This window comes from Rhea americana, unplaced genomic scaffold (assembly GCF_003343005.1).
Source record: "Rhea americana isolate MKP2758 unplaced genomic scaffold, rheAme1 scaffold_159, whole genome shotgun sequence".
NCBI classification, from domain to species: domain Eukaryota; kingdom Metazoa; phylum Chordata; class Aves; order Rheiformes; family Rheidae; genus Rhea; species Rhea americana.
In genome coordinates this window covers 1914037-1930638 of record NW_028185694.1, presented here as the reverse complement: position 1 = coordinate 1930638, position 16602 = coordinate 1914037, and positions in this window count along the sequence as shown.

The window sequence follows — 16602 nt, the reverse complement described above, 5'->3', positions numbered from 1 at the left end:
CGCCGGCCCCGCTCCGGCCTGCCTTAGCCGCGAGGCGCCGCTGCGGGCGGGCGCGGCGCGGGCGCGCATAGCTGGGCGCTCGCTCAGCGCCTAACTATAACGCTGAGCTCAGCGGGGCCGCCCGCGCCCGCCAAGGTGACCCGCCGGCGGTGTCGCGGCCTGGTGACAGCGACGGGRATGGCTCCCGGGGGAACGGAGCGGCAGCGCTTTATCTGGGGGGCAAAATGTTCTTTATCGGGCGCAGAGGAGAGCGGGCGGTGGCGGGGAGCCTGCCGGGGTGGCCCGAGCTTCGGTTGCGCGGCCGGAGCAGGCGACGGAGGCGGCTCGTGGGGAGGCCACGGCCACGCCACCGTTCAGGAAACGGGCCCGCTGGGGTGAAGCTAACGCTGCTGGGCGGGAGGACGGACCCAGCGTCCGACAGACGTGGGCGACCCCCCGGAGAAAAGGGCGGCGTTTTAGCTTYGGCGTGTCGACTCACAGTGGATGGCTAGATGTCGATGAACTGATGTCAGAAAAACAGGCAAATATCTTAACTTGAAAGGAAGAGGAGACAAAGTTGAAGAGAAGTAAATATATGAGTCACTTGCGTGGTTTTGAGTGAGATCACTCTATATGATGTTCTGAGTCAGGGCCCTGGAGCTGAAAAAAACCCAACTCTAGGATAAATTCAGATCTGAATGTTAATCCAAACTTTGTAACTGGATTCTGTTTAACTGGCTGTTGAATCAAAATCCCCAAATCTAGCAGAAACATGTAAGTGTGAACTTTGTGAGAAGTCCAGTCAGAATTCAGATGTTGTTGCTCACACTTCTCTCACTGAAACACGTCTAGGAGTTTCTGAGTTTTCTGAAAGAATTAGTGACAATCTGGGAGAAGGACTACTTAATCCCCCAAACGGGTTGGGATCCAYGCTACAGTAATGCAGAAATACCACAGAATTCATTCAAACAGTTTACTCTAAGACAAGATGAAAGAAGAAGGTGCAACAACCAGTTGAGTTTCTGCTAGGATTAGGGATGTGGGTGTTAGTAGGATCATGAAGTTACATGGGCTACTGCTTCAACAGACAGAAGCTCTAAATTACCTCAAAGAAAAATAAGATCTGTCCACACACAGCCTAGTCGTAAGTGACCAGCCAATTTCTCGTAAGCAGGACAGCAGAAATGTTTTTTTAAGAAGGGATTTAAAATAGGTTTGGACAAAAGACCAAATGAAGAGAATGTGTCTCCAGAGATCCACAGAGCCTGTGTCAGGTTTTGTTAATGTCAACAGGAATCTTTGAGATGGCTACAGCAAGCTTTGAACCAAGCACCAGGAAGACCTATGTTTTTTTGTTTGCCATTAACTACAGACGAGCTGCATCTCTTTCCATCATTTTGTTATCTATAAAATAAGAAAGTTTGTAAAAACTAATATTTTTYTGATTTATATGATTTAGTAACGTCACAGGTCTCTATTTAAATGTAACATGATAAATAAGCATAACAGCTCTTTTTGCATACAAAAAAGGTTTAACTGCTGTGACTTCAAAGGTGAATGTGTAGACATAGTAGCTTCTTGAAATTCTTGCCCAATACATCTATTCCTTTATCCTTGAGGACATACCTGTTTACTGACAAAACAAGTTTGACTCTGTTAGCATTACAGAGACAAAATCACAATGGTAGAGTCAGCTGAATTCCTTTGTACAACACAAATCCTCAACAAATTAATCAGCTGAGTTCYAACAGCAGAATCTTTATTACTGGTTATAAATGAGTAAGAGGCRAAAAGAACCCCCTGAAAGTCCTGCCCTTAGTTTGCAGTGCTGGTATTTATAAAAATACTGTTTTAACAAGTCCAGGAGTTCCAGTGTGCTTTGAAAATATTAGTGAATATTCCTAATAGGTTTGTGCAGTATTTTAGTCCTATTGGGCTGGAGTTGCCAAAAAAAAAAAAAAAATAGAAGATATTGGAGCTTTAGTCATGTGGGTCCACAGTTAGATTCTTTGCCTGTGTCTTTACTCTCTGAAATGTCATTTAATTTTTGAGGTGTTTACAATCCAAGTATGTATTAAATATCTACCAGCAAAATCCTTAAGTATCTCAGGACTGTCTGCATTTTTATAAATATATTTTAAGGAATTGGTAAATTGAGCAATAATTGGCTTCAGAGCCTCATAAGAAGTTACAAYTCTGATCTCACAGAACAGCCCTAGTAGGAGCATCCAAGGCTTGCAAGCAATAGCCGGCAGTAGTAAGGGTTCCCCCCCCGCCATGGAAAAACAGCTAAAATCATTGTATGGATTGTACAGAGTAAGTTTCTTGCCTTACCTCTTTATTTCTCAGACTTAGGTAATACAAAGTGGAACAGTTTCAATAAAGCAGAAATCTTCATATGTCTGTCATTAGGGTACTTCCATACAGATCAAACTTTCTCAGAAAGTGGAAGAAGTCAAATCTGGATGTTGGACATGTTTAACTACTGGCTGTTGTGTAAGAAGGGAAAGGAGGGAAGCAGCTCATCTATGCAACTGTTCAGGAGAAAAGGCTCCTATGTTTTCACCATTTGCTGCTGTCTAATCTCATTYGTAGGCTCCCACTCTTGCCTGAGTTAGTTGTGTAGAGAGTGTAAAAGCATTATTTAGGGGAAGAGGTAGATTCTACTAGTTGGTAGGGTGCCTAGAAATAAAGTGCAGTACTTCATATGGATCCAGTCCATTTCTCAGTTGAGTGAGTTGGCCGCGTGGACTCAGTTCTCGTGAACTGTGTCTGCCTAGAGACATGATCTGTCTCTGTTCGTGAGGGAGAAACAAGTTGCATCAATAGACTAAGAGGGAGAATAAAACAAATAGTCCAAGCAAATACACAGTCTTTGAAAGCTGCCACACATAAGCTATGTCAAACTGCTACAGACCAGAGTGTGTAGCTTATGGCCTGCTCACTGGAAAGTCCGGAGTGTTGCACTAACAGTTTGAATGTCACAGTCAATCACAATTTTTGTGATGGAAATAGAATGAAAGGCAGTGTTTCAGATAATGAGGTCTTGGGACTTTTAGGTTGTAGCTAAAGATTGTCATTCTACTTCCAGAAAATAATTTACATTTACTTCATTAACATAACCGGTCATTTGTTTTTAGATCGATAAATATGAAATAGGGGAAAGGAATGAGGGTGAGGTTTTYGTTGGTTTTTGTGTTTAGTTTCCTTTTCTCACATGCTAGTACTTAATCTGTCTAATTTTTTTTTCCTGGATTAAAACTAAAATATTTTCCTTTTTTTCTCATTTTGTGTTAATGAACATAGTAATAGACAAGAAGGAATATCTATGATTTTGTGTATCTGGAATATGTRAGAGGGGATATATTTTTAAAAAGTCACAGAATTAAATAACTGGCAATCAACAATCATCGTTGTTGATTTTCTGACTCCCATATTGTCTTGGTGCAAATATTACAAAGTCTACAAAAAACAAATTTTAATGTTGTTTCATTTCATTCACAATATGGCATCTGCTGCATTGCAACTGGAGGATTTAAATACAACAAGCTTTTCAAAACCGATATTGTTTCCAAACCAAGCTTTGGTAAGAGGGACACTACCACATCAATCGCAAGCACAGGCTAGCTATAAAATTACAAAACCACTCAAGCTATCTGTATAATTAAGCACAAACCAAAGCAATCAAGCAAATGTGAAAAGAAAAATATCTTTGTATTGTAAACTTTATAGGTAAAGGCATGTATCTGCTCTCTCTAGTCGAGAAAATCTTTGTCTTTAATAGATACACTTTATTATTGCTTTACACTCTTTTAAATAGCATGCTAGCTGGTAAATGCGGAAATATCAGTTGGTATACTCTGTGCTGTGTAGAATTCAGGATCTAAAACACAAATGCCAAAGGATCAAGGAAAGGAGGTGCAAAACAGAAGCGAAGTGGCTGACCGTAGCGCCTGGGTGTGCCTGATAATGTGGGCCTGCGTCTGGGTGCCTTGCTTTACGTGGTTACCTAATTCTCCCCAGCTGCTAACGTTGCCTTTGTTAGCTGGGTAATTTCTTGGGGGCATTTGGAAGACAGAAGTGAAACTCTCAATCTAGGTTAATTGCAATACTTACGTGRTGTTGGTGTGCCACATTCTGTGCTGCAAACCTCAGGAGAAACCATGCAGTAAGCGTAACTTACTGGGACAAAGTGATCTGAAGCAAGGACAAAGTGATCTGAAGTTTCCTGCTGCTTTTTTCTACATTTAGGCTAAGTTTGGGGCTATGCAGCCCATGTGCATACATTGCAGCACTCCCAAAGGCTGCTCTGATTTATGAGATCCTCCCTGTCTTACTGTCAATAGACTGCTTTTATTGCCTAGGATACCTTAGGGAGGGAAAGGATTTCTGCTGCTCTTACTTCTGCTGTATGCATTCTCCCCAGTGCTTCCTTTGCATGACACATTCTACAGGTTGCAGAATTGGAAGCGTGCATAATATAAAGCCACTAGTCCCTCAGCAGTGCTGGTGGCATCTTCTCAAAGCTGCTTCTGCCCCTTTTCAATTCTGACAAGGGAACAAAGAGAATTAGGATTGATTCAGTCCCGTCATCTGCATGCTAGTGATACTTCTCTGCTCCAGTGAACACATACCCATATGAATTCAAGCATTTCTGATAGTTTATTCTGGWTTTAGGATCAAACACGTAAGCGCTTGCTTTTTGAAATGAAACCCAAAACCCAGAACAGGGTAAATAGACATGGGGAGAGTCAGAAATTTTAGAAAGACATACCAAACTGTTTACTGGACAGAACTAGTTAATGAATATTTCTCAGATCATATGTTTTATCAGATCATATGTGCCTGTGAACTGAACCTGAACCATCCTGAACCCATCTGGAATTCTTAGCAGAGTGAGAACCCGCATGTATTCTCTGAAATAATGTTGTCTTGGGCCCCTTMTTATTTCCTTCCTTTAGGTATTCTTGCCATATCACTTCCAAATAAAGGTCCTAACTGTTGTCTTACAAGTTTAYRTGTGTTTTTGTGCCCTTTTAAGGATGCCTTCCTTATGAAGCTGAGTCTTTATGCAGTAAAAATGCATTAATATGAAGGCAGAAGAGAGCAAGAARGAAAGATTTTCCAACCTCCTGATAAAAGCACTCAGCAGGATGGAGAGAGATATGTAGGCAGCAAATTTAGCTACCTCCACAGTTAGATTGCTCAGAGTATTTTTGGATTGCAATCCTGGATTTTGGTGTAAGACTCGTATTAGACACCTAAATCGTTTTGATCTGGCCGTTAATCATGAATATGCAGGAACTGGCTTAGAAAGTGATGGCAAAACCCTAGGCACCAAGCAATCCCTACCATGAAGGTGAAATGCCAGTAGGGCTTGTACATGGAAGTCTAAAGATGATTATTGCCATAGTTCTATCTGCACCTCTGAATCTCCACATTATGTTGTACAGATATCTCCGTACTAGCACTATCATTCTTACAGTCTGCTTTTCATCAGGACTTTGTTACTGTCAGCTGGGGGGGAGGGCATAAACTGGGGCATAAACAGGCTATGGTTGCTGTCCTGTTCTTGAGGAATTTGCAGTGGCTGTAAAATGGGAATAAGCGCAATCTTGAGTATACTGGTGAAGACATAGCTTTGCAGATAAGATTTTACTTACCTGAAGTAAATTTGTTGTTATTCAAACAACAGAAGAGTTTAGCAGCAGTATAAATACTCAGAGGGGTAGGGAAAGAAAAAACCTATTTTCCCCCCTCTTTGAAAAAAAAAATTCCTGATCTCTCCTTGTTCTACAAGGGTAGTCTTGTTTAACAACTTGTCAGGCTTGACTGTCAGATAGATAGTAAATGGGATAACTGCACGATCAGACTAGCATAGAGATGATCTATTTTGCCCCAATCCAAATGAATACTCATGTAGACTTTGACAAAAAAAAACCACAATACGGATAAATAGAATTAAGATAAATGAAAATTACCACAGAAGTAGAAGAAAAACTTAAAAGAATTTAATATATTTGGTATCACATAAGCACCTGRATTCTAAAATTACTACAACTAAATCTTAAATTTAGTAACAAATAATTTTYAAAGAAATTACTATTGTCATGGTGATGCCATATGATTTAAAATAGGAAGTACAGAACTGTATGTTAAAAGGAGACAAATGTGACTACCGAATTCTCTAAGTGGCCTCAGTAGCCTACAATGTTTGAAAACATATTTCAGTGTAACTAATGAAGATATGGAAGATATGGAAGCAAACAGGAAATAGATCATTCCAGATTAATCTGAAAGCTTTGCAAAAACTAGGCAAAAAATATATAGCTGATCTCATTTACCTAGCATTCAGTAAAGAATTTGATATGTTGAGGGTGGAGAAGATGGGAAATAATAAGGGAACAATAAAATGTRAAAGAATTGATTAGAGATAAGACAGCAATACCTTACAGGTTGAAACAGGAGGTTATTGTTCGAATTGCTGAAGATTTGGATTGGTAGGAATTACAAGGACCAGTCTTTGTTAGTCTTGTTTAACATCTTAGAATTCCAATCTTGTTTAACAGCACAAAAAGTGGGATTATGCTGATGATTTTTGCCATTTGCACGAAGTCAGGAGACAGCATCAGTAGAATTGAGGTCTGGGATATTGCTCAGAACTCGATGCTCTTACTGACAGGAATGACATAAATGGRATACAACTGAATAGTACAGTATATAGTGGGATATGCTTTTGGGGCCTAGTAAGAAAATCTGAAATAAGATGAGAGTTTATCATTTGGAAACAGCCAAGGTGAAAGACCTCAGTGTATTAGCTGATGAAATTGGAAATAAAAAGGGGAAATGGTACTATAAAATGTAACAAAGATATTAGTKTAAGAGAGAGTAAAGGCAAGACCAAGTAAAAGCACTGGTGGGACATGTACAGCTCTGTTCATTGTATCAAAGGAGATGAACTGAAACTGGGAGCTAGACAGTGATAAGGGAGCAAGGGAGCCTGTTTCATATGAAATGCCTTGAATAACTTAATTTGCTTAGTGCCACAGAAGGATGACTGGGAAAAGCTATGATGCTGTCTGTAGACACACCAAAGAAATAAATACCACACAAGAAAGAGCTTTTGAAGTTAACATGGAAGACATATGGATGTAAATTGGACAAAGATAGGCTGAGAGTGGAATTAAGAGAAAAGTTTCTTGCTATTAGAGCAATGAGATTTTGGTACAGCCTTCTTCTGAGTAAAGGCAGCAAAAAAATACCTTCAGCATGGTCAGTACACTCTGAAAGCAGTTACATGATGCGGTGACTACAATAGCAGCAACTGGACTTGGGAGCTGTCAAAGCTGCTTTCAGTTCTTTKTTTCTATGGCTGCAGTCATAATAGTTTGTAAAAAGTGTAGTGCAGGCTGGATGAAAGTGAGACCCAGCTATTTCATGACTAATCAAAGACTTTGTGAAGATTGCCTTTTTTGTTCAAAAGCCATCTTGAAAATAATAAAAACCAGCACAGTTCGGATGGAACCAAATTTTCTGTTTTTCTTGCCTAAAGAAAATAACCTGGAAACATTTCTTTGCATAGACCATTGAATGTTCTGGTTGATCCAATGTAGTGTATTTGCTCTGGATCCTTTGAAAGAAGAGAGGCAATCCCTCTTCATCTCCCAGGGCTTGCTTTGGATCTGGAAATSCTACTTATGTGCAAGGGAATTTGAATCATTCTGTTTCTTAGAAAGCAGCTCCAAACACTACGCATTAAGGATTCCTGGAGTGGGAGTAAGGGAAAATTCTTGCTTGTCTTGAAGCTATTCCACAAATAGGCCCCAAGTTCATTGGGGCAGCGAGGAGGAGCATGGGAATGGCTCCATGAGCTGGGAACCAGCAGCTCGCTTGGGAGATGTGTCCACAGCCACGTCCGTCTATACCAAGTCAATGCTCTAAAAGGAGAGACAGAGTGTACCTGCCTCAAAATACCTCACTCCTAAGGAGTTTCTGCTGCCTAAGTAAATGTTCCAATCATTACACTATTGGTTAAATAGGGACTTTCCTCCACCAGAGTTTACCCTCTCTTTTTTTTTCCTCAGCCAAAACTATTCAGCAAATTTGAAGCAAATATTTTAGAGATGACTGAAACCACATTAGCTGGGGAATTAACTATTAAAAAAACAAGTAAGTCACCCGACTCTAGCTATTACCATTTTAAAAAATCTATGCTGCTTCTTTTACACCTAAACTGAGACAAATTTTAATCTTTTTTAAGAGTTTGACCCATCCACACAGCCAAGGTAATAAATTAGAGTTCATAAATTGTACTCTTTTACTGGGGCACATAAGGCCTATTATATCACCTACAACTAATGCTTATTTCTTCAGCTTGACAATATTTTTCCTGTCTTTTCAGCGCCTTTCATCTGGTCATTTCTAACAGACAGTMTCTGTAGGAGGGGAGACTCTTCAGTATTAGCACTGCATCCTTTTCCAGTCAACTAGTTTAGAGCTAATAGAAAGAAATACATTTCTTCATATTTTGAAGAAATACATTTGTCACTGAATGTACGGCTAACATCTTGTTGGTTTAAACAGATTATACTGTGGCACATGGTTCAAACAAAACTATAGGAAACAAAAAAGAAAATATTTAGCTGGAGCAGAGAAAAACATAGGAAACACTTCTTTACACCAAAATAATAATAAAATAATAATAAAATAATAAGTGGTGTAACACTTCTGTTACACCAAAATAGGATTGCAGCTCAAAACAAAATGTTGAAAACATAGCATTGCCTGCAGAATGGAAATATAAAATTTCACTTCAGAGAAGAATGAAATTTAGGTTTTTGAGAATTTTCCAAGGAGCTGCCCTTGCGGGAGCAAGGCAGGTGCCCCGGGAAGCTGWCCAGCCACCCGCCGCGCAGCCGGGAGCCTCGGGGCTGCTGAGCCGTGGCCTTGGTTCAGCAGGGTCCGCCAGGCAGGCTGCTGGTGACCGGGAAGCCCTTGAACTTGGGCTGCCAAGGACTTGGGGGATTGTGTCTGATGTGCTAAAAGAAAAAKAAAGCAACCAGGGATCTGTGTGGAAGCTGTTTGCTTTCCACCAAACTGGAATTTTACAGTGGGAGATTGTTCAACTGGAAAATTTCTGTTCAGTACTCTGAGATCTTTGTGGTGCATCAGCTCTGCATAGCATCCTTTCAGCTCAGTAGTTTCCAAACATTTTCCTTAGACTGTGATAAATGGCCCTGAAATATATTCTTTACAGTGTTTTCAATTCCATTTCCATGTTTGATGGTAAGTGTAGTCTGCAGTTGGCAAGAGGTTTCAAAGTGGTCATTTGGTGATTCAAAAAGTTGCAGAAGTGTTGTTTTAGATAGCCCTCTAGTGGCCCTCACCATCTCCTCTGAAATAGTAAGCAATCTGTTCCCAGCATATACATATACATGGGCATGTGTATGCAGTGATCTATTTAATTTGTTCTTTGCATGTTACTTATTTCAGTCAGTATAGGGTTTGGGACGTATCTGCCATAACTGGGAAATACAGTGATACCTGCTAATACCTACCTAATGAGYAGCGGGTATGTGGTTAAGAAGACTCAGGTTAGACGGTATGTTTTGTAAGGGGTGTAAATCCCATCATGTAAAGAGCACAAGCCAACTGTTGTTGGTGACGTAATTTTTAGAAATTGTTTTTAGAAAGAGATTTCTTCTGGCACATAGCTCCCTTTGAGATTTCTGGTTGTTTTCCCATATATATCAGCTACTTCCCACCATCAGAAGTGACTAACCACAAGCAGAGTTCCTGTTTCCAAACCATAGCAGACCCAAATTTACATATATCAGATTCAGGAAAAAAAAGGGGGGTAAGTAAATAATTTGGAAAATATTGTATTTTTATATAAAACAATAGCACAATATCATCCAGGGACGGTGAGATATAAACTCCATTTCAAGATTTCTGTTTTTCCTTTCACCAAAATTTGCCTTGAACCTCTGCAGCAGTTCAAGCTGTCTGTGGGTTACAGTGTTTATGTCGTGTAAGCCACCATGCCAAAAGGTAGTCCTGCCCCATAATGCAAGAATGGTAAGATACAGAAAGAAAGCAAGCAAAAAAAAGATCGTGTATGTAAAATATACAGAAGGAAACATTTATTTGGTCATTCTTTGGAATTCATGGCTGCCTAAAGCTGTCTAGCTCTGAAACACTATTTATGATCATTAGCACTTTCTGCAAATTTTCAGCTTATTTTGAGCAGCTAGGTCTTAAACTTTAGGATACAAGATAGAGAGCACTTTTAAAGACTAAAGATGTTCTTATTTTGCTAAAGTCACAAAACTTGTAAAAAGAGAAGTAGTAAAACACTTAGACAAGTACCTGCTTTGTACTTGTTGTTTTTGTTGGATTTTATTTTTTTACCAGTTTAGTGGGAAAAGACTTTCATACTTAACATCAGCAGATCATTTATCCATAAAGCAGATCTTATCTAAGCAGTCTTTTATATATATATATATATATTTTTACATTATCCCTACCTTCTACTCTCTTCAATATACTGCAAAAGTTTGCAAAGGAGATCAGGACAGTCCTCCCTGTTTCAAAACCTAGGCACAGATCAGAGAAATGATTTGCCCAGAAGCAGCAAGATGCCTGAGTGCAGACTGATTTGGTGTTGAGACCTTCAGGCTGGATATATGGCTTTATGTGTAAGTAGAACTGTCCTTGGAGGACCCAACACTGAGGTTCTCGCTATATGAAAACAGTATACCCAATTCTTCTTTTTCTGATAACCATAGTTGTCAAGCTCAGAAATTCCTCTGTACTACTAGTATTACCATTGTGAATCATTTGTAAACTGGGATTTTCCTCTACAAAATATGAAACTCTAACAGTTCAGTTCAAAATACATTTTCTCACTTTCCTAGGCATCCATTTCAAAGCCACCATTTGTGTCAGAAAAGCCCTCTGCTGAATGACCACTTCCAGTTGAAAATTGGAATGTGCCCAAGTACCTCAATTTTGTTAAACTGATCAGAAGCTATTAATTGAAGAGCCACTAGCCTGACTAATTTTTATATCAAAGGTGGTAAAAAGTTTTTTTAGTGGTTTTGGGGAGGTTGGAGTTTTTTATACAGCTGTATCATCTTCTCTCTAAAACACGAATGCAGCTTTGAAGACCTCTGTCCTCATCACACAGCAATAGCTCCAAATTGTCACTTTTAAGAAGTCTGTTAAAAGCTGGTGTAAAGCCAGCAGAGGGAGCAGAAATACAGGAGAGGGTTTCAGGGAACATCTGTGAAAACAACTATCATTGTCTTGTTTTCATTTCTGGCAATAAATTATCAGAAATATATGTATAGCATGTAGAGAATATCTGGAGAGCCTTCCAACTCCTCTATGCAGATTATAACAGATACCACTGTCTAGTTTCTCTGTGAATAGAGGAACAGTATTTTACAGATTAGGAATAGAAGACATTTTAATTTGGAAGATATTTGCTTTTAAGACTCTTAAGTAATCATTTTAATGTCACAAATTTAATCTCTTTTGAAAAAAAAAAGGGGTGTGATTCCTAAGATTAAATCTGCAGTAAATTTCCAGTATAGTCCGGAGCGTTTCAGACTGGCAGAAATAAGTACACAATAAACACTCAGTAATCTATATTTTCCTTTTGTGCTATTCATCCGCCTAGGGCTGTCAGTGCCTTTGACGCTTTACAAACAAATCAAAATAACAAATCTGCGCATCGAGAAACTGCCAAACTATGAGCCAGATTTGGCAATTAAAAGACTGATATTTGTATTTATTCTTTATTTAGTACTCTGAGAAAAAGCAYCTGCATTTAAGATTTATTTGACCTCAAAAGAGACATTAAAGGTACATTAAAGGGGCAGCTTAAAAGTATTGTAGAACAGGTACACTAATGCTTCCCAAATTATTTTACTTTCAGTCCTCTGACCACAGGAAGAACCGATCCAGCGGTGCTTGAGATGAATCTCTGTTTCCCTCGTGAATACTCTCCCAGGGTAGGATCACTTTGCATCATTTCACAGGAGTTTGTTTTCAGTTGAGTAAGGATGTAAAATTATCAGCTGTTAGCTTCTTGCCATTTTGAGTGTTTTGYACATATTATTGTACAGTTAAGGTTGAATCTTTCTATAACACCATGGGGATTTTTGCGCCTAACAATTTGTTTCTTGGGTAAAACAAAATAAATAGTCACCACCATTGGTTGAAGAGAACATTGCTTGGTATAAACCATTCCTTTGCTGACTGGTGGAGTAGCATTACCGGCTAAATCACACTGCTCCCTTCCAGGCTACGTCCAAGTTCTGTGAAACCTCCTTTAGTTTAAGGGATAGAGACAGCACATGAGTGTTGCCTCCTTTTTCCTTTGGGGAAATGCATTAAGGTTGATGAAGAAGAACTTCTACCGCAACAAGTAGCTACTGGGAAGTTGGCCTTCATCCTTGAATGCCCAAGTAATAGTTCAGTGTCCGCTGTTAGTCAGGAGAGCTTCTCTCATAGCATCTATGTAGTCAGAAAAAAATGGTCTGAATGTTTATGATTCTCACCAGGGGGAAAACTGTAGTAATTTTATCTTGAATGAATGAATGAATGAAAGTTATTTTCTGGACACTTCTGATCAAGAACAAAGCCAGAATACAACTTAGCATATCAGAATTTCAGAAAGCAGCTTCCTCACAGTTTTTGGAAATATCAGTCATATCAGTAACAGCATTGGTGATGTTTACCATGTGTCCTGTTTTCCAAAGTCAYGTTAATACCTTCCTTAGTTCCAGATGCCACATTAAAACTTTATCACTTTTCCTCTATGTATCAGCACTGTTTAGAAGTATGTATTTCATAAGTGTGCCCTTGCTCAAGAACTCCTTTCTGTGTGCTGGTAAAGACAATAAACAAGTGGYTAACTACCTACAAAGAGTTACTGCKGCAAGTAATGAAGGGAAATTCTGCTTTTGCTGATGTTTCCAGATCCAGAATTCTTCTGCTCAGATCCCAGCTGTCTCACAATTATTCTGGCTATGCTAAGGCAGAAATCTTGATCTTTAGAGAAGTCTGGATCTAGCTTCAACCTTTGCTTTCAATGAGCTGAATAATAAACATGTGGCCTATTGACCTTGTTTTACTCCAGTTTGCAGACATTTGGATCTTAACCAAGGTTAAAGGTTTGGGCTCATCTCTGATTTATAATCCTTTTTAAAACTTTATCATCCTCATAAACTCTGAAATGCTTATACTGGGCTTTAAACTTTWGACAGATAATTTTTCACATTTAGAAATGAACTTTAAGGCCACTGTTTGCACATACAATTTTGATCCTAGTTTTTTTTTGACTCCTAGGAGTCAACAAACCTCTTAAAAATTTGCAGCATGCTCTGTATTTTTATCTATATTAAGAGATATTTATATGTATCTCTTCATATATATAATATTCATATATATATACATGAARAGTTCCCTTTCCCAGCTTACTGAAATTTTATAGCTAACACCTTTCTAATACCTAACACCTAACAGCTAACACCTTTTTCATAATWAAAAATAAATTCATTTGTTTTGTTTAATTGTTCATGACATTCACTTTGGCTGCATATGAGAGAAAGCAACAACTACTGCTATAACCTGCTTGTGACATTTTCATAGCTACAGATGAAAAAATAATTCCTTAGAAAATTACAGCCATATCTCCAGAATTTCTGCAAAAAAATATTGCATTATTTAARATGTTCTGTATAGGATCTGCATTAGACTCTATAAAGAAAGCAAAATTTCAGGAATTTGAATAGCTTCTTGCAGAGGCTTTTAGATTCATAAAGCTTTCATTTCAAGTGCTAAGATTTCATTTTTAAGGAGGATGCTATGAAATATTACAGGCCTAAAAAGAGCCAGTAAAAGACTAATGATGTTTTGAGTGCCTTTCTTTTCATTTTGCTCTTACAACTTTTAGGATTTAGTAATTACTTGTCTCCTATAACCCTGTCCCTTAATCCAAGGATGATTACAAATACTGTCTCATTCATGGATCATAGTGTGAGAACCTACTACATACCAGCATATTCACGTGGGGCATTTGGACAGCACAGTCCCAGGCCCTTGGACATGGCCCATTATCAGACTTCAGTAGGATGAAAGGAAGGAAAGCAATCACATATGACAGCAGCAGTTACACAAAGAGAGTAAGACTTCTTTTTCTTTAAGCTTTAAGTAAATTTCCTCCCAAACATATACCACAGTCTTTTAGAAATGWGCATCACATTCATCACTAAATCTGTATGTGAGAATGTAGGTTTATACAAATAATACACAACTAAGTATAATTTATATCATTTCAGTCTCAACATACTTCACACAAATTACTAGTAGAACAGCCGAAGTGGAGCCAAAAAGTGCAGATTTTCCTGCTCTGGAAAACCACTAGGGTAACTAGAAGTTTCAGCACTGTGCCAGAGCCTGCCTATATATCAAGATTACATAAGACCAAATTGTTYAGAGCTTGCAGTAAACTTCATCTATTCAGGATTAACCAATTACCTGGCAAGCACATTCGCTTCAGCACTGAAAATTACAAGAGCTAGAGTGACTCTTGAAATCAGTGTAATTTAATTAGGCCTATATTGCTCTAAACATTTTACAGAAAATAATTAAGCAATCCCCTCTCTTCTTTACAGATCACATTAAATAAAAACCTTTATTCATATCTGAAAATGCTGTCGAGTAGCTTCCTGTRCCAAATAAGGTGTGAACTCTTGTTCAGACACACTGCAAGTTGTGGAGTTTGCTCCAAGTACAGAGTCATCAAAAACAGGGTATTTTACAATTACAGATCCTGCCTGGATGCAGGATCCATTATGCATCCATTAATGCAACCATTAATGCAAAAAACCCTCAGCCATTCTTATTGAGAGAAAAAAAAAAAAAAAAGTGATTAGAGCTTTTTAATTTATTACAGGCAGAGTTCTCAAATACCTGAGGGAACTACTTACACATACAAATATGCTGAAACTAGACATTTATGGACTTAACAAAAATAGTTTAATTACTTTTCAGGAAAAAAGAAATCAAACATTATTATACATATTCATAGAGTAAGAACTTATCATATCTACATCTACTTTTTAAGTGAGTTTGTAACTTGTATTTAAGCTCAGCATCACTCCACAACTTTTCCCACAGTCCAAGCCTAATCTCTTCAGCAGGTTAGCTGACTTCTGGAACCTAAGCAATACTTTAAGGTTTTCCAGTATCACAAGTCAATAATACTACAAATATTCAAGTAAGAGTAATAACAAGTAAGTGGTTTCTATCTTCAGAAGTCCACTTGTGTTCTATTGAAGGTGCACTATTAAAACAATTTAAGGTATTTAAGAAAATTGCTCAAGTATAACTGGCATATTATAGCTTCTCCCATTTCACTGTGACAAATGTGTTACCCTGAAGGTAAGAAAAATTCTTGCTACAGCTAGAAAACCTGCACAAAGGAGGGAAGGAGAGAAGAATCACTAGAGATTTAAAATGAACAATTCTTAATGCCCCAATTAAATAATTTAAATTACATTCTGCTTTTAGAAACAGTCTTCCTTAATATTTGTAAGACAATTATCCTGTAAAAGTATACTTACTCCCCAGGTCAAAATACTGTATCATCGTATAACAAAAATCTCACCCCAAAAGATAACATTTAAGATTCCTGATTTTGTGTTGGCAATTGTTCTATACATTTCACAGCAAGCAACATTATCCCAAGCTGCTGAACCAATCTAGGGGACTCGATGCTTTTCTCACAAACAGCCGTCTTACAACCCCCTTCCCTGCAATGAAAGCCCCAATCAAAAATTAAACTTCAAGTCTGCCACGTGGAGAGAAGACATCCTTTAAAGGAAAAATACAATCTTTACTTACAAAACCTTATTTCCTAATTTTACATCCATCCCTCCAGCTTTGTTGGTGGAGCATCTTCCCCATTTTTTCTGTGATCAATTTAACAAATGTGCTTTCAGTTTGCTTTATTATTGCATTAGCTCAGCCTGTAGTTTGTATTTTATAGAGATGTACGAGGATAGTATCCCACACTGAAGTCCTATCATCTAGAGCTGGAAGCTGTTAGAACATAAAGTCAAGATTACTTTATGACACAAGTYTTAGTCTGGTGTATTTCCCATAATACTTAACAGAACTAACAGTAGATAAATGGATTAACTCTGAATCTATATTAAGGTATATTTAAACTCTTCAGTGCCAACAGTCCCACTTTACTTATTTATTAGTAGACTATAAAACACCTGATTTTACAGTGTCTGCCTAAAATAGCTGGAGAGATGCTGTTTAAGTTTTGAAGTAAGGGGTTGTTAGCTTTAATGTGATCATCTGTGATTAGAACTTAATAGCTAGAAAAAGATGGGCAGTTGTTGACACTGTATGATCTGGAAAACCAAGAGGCTGGTGTTCTGAGGAGTTTTTTTTCCTCCTCCCCTACTCTTTTAATCAAACATAGTAAACTACGAAGAAACGCCTTCTAACACAAGACACGACGCTAAGTATGTCGATTGTAGAATAAGAGTTAATTCACTAAGAACATCCAGTCTCAAAATTCTAAAGATTCATTTTACA